Genomic DNA, 747 nt, shown 5'->3' with positions numbered 1-747 from the left:
TGAGTTAGGCTCGAAAATATGATCTATCCTATCACTATGTACTTTGAGGACGCAGCTTTTTACCTTTGTATGTGTGCCACTGTACAGACCAAGTGATAGGAAGTATGGTATATTACGACCCGTATAAAATATCGGAAGAAGGAGCAGGTGAAACTGCTAACATAACAGACATAATCACTTCACCTTACGTCACTCGTATGTAAAATAAACAACTTCGCGACTTGACTTTTTACGTGTTGATAATCCTGCCGTCTAGGGGTTAACACGAATCCACACAGAAGTACAGCAGTATCGTAGACTATCTTACGCTGTCTCGAATTATGTGAACTGTTACAGGCTGGATCAACTGTTAAATTATACAGACGAAACCAGGTTTATTTACTTCAATCTCCAAAAATGTTCTAAGCCAACGTCCTTTCCGCAGTGGTAACACTGGTTCCCGTCAGATCACCGAAGTTAAGCGCTTTCGGGCTTGGCTAGCACTTGGATGGGTGACCGTCCGGTCTGCCTAGTGCTGTTGGCAAGCGTGGTGCACTTCACCCCTGTGAGGCAAACTGAGGAGCCACTGATTGAAAAGTAGCGGCTCCGGTGTCGTAAACTGACATACGGCCGGGAGAGCGGTGTGCTACCCCTCCATATCCGGATCCAGTAACGCCTGTGGGCTGAGTGAGGATGACACGGCGGACGGTCGGTACCGTTGGGCCTTCCAAGGCCTGTTCGGACGGAGTTTAGTAAATCTGTTCTAAG

General features: G+C 47.3%; 1 pseudogene; it reads left to right on the top strand.

The window, feature by feature from the left end:
• The first annotated feature begins 405 nt into the window (after positions 1-405).
• LOC126337196 (5S ribosomal RNA) lies at positions 406-523 on the top strand (annotated as a pseudogene).
• Positions 524-747: the final 224 nt, after the last annotated feature.

Source organism: Schistocerca gregaria, chromosome 2, assembly GCF_023897955.1.
Source record: "Schistocerca gregaria isolate iqSchGreg1 chromosome 2, iqSchGreg1.2, whole genome shotgun sequence".
In the NCBI taxonomy this organism is placed as follows: domain Eukaryota; kingdom Metazoa; phylum Arthropoda; class Insecta; order Orthoptera; family Acrididae; genus Schistocerca; species Schistocerca gregaria.
Note: the sequence above shows the minus strand (reverse complement) of the source record. Positions and strands in the feature narration are given on the sequence as shown.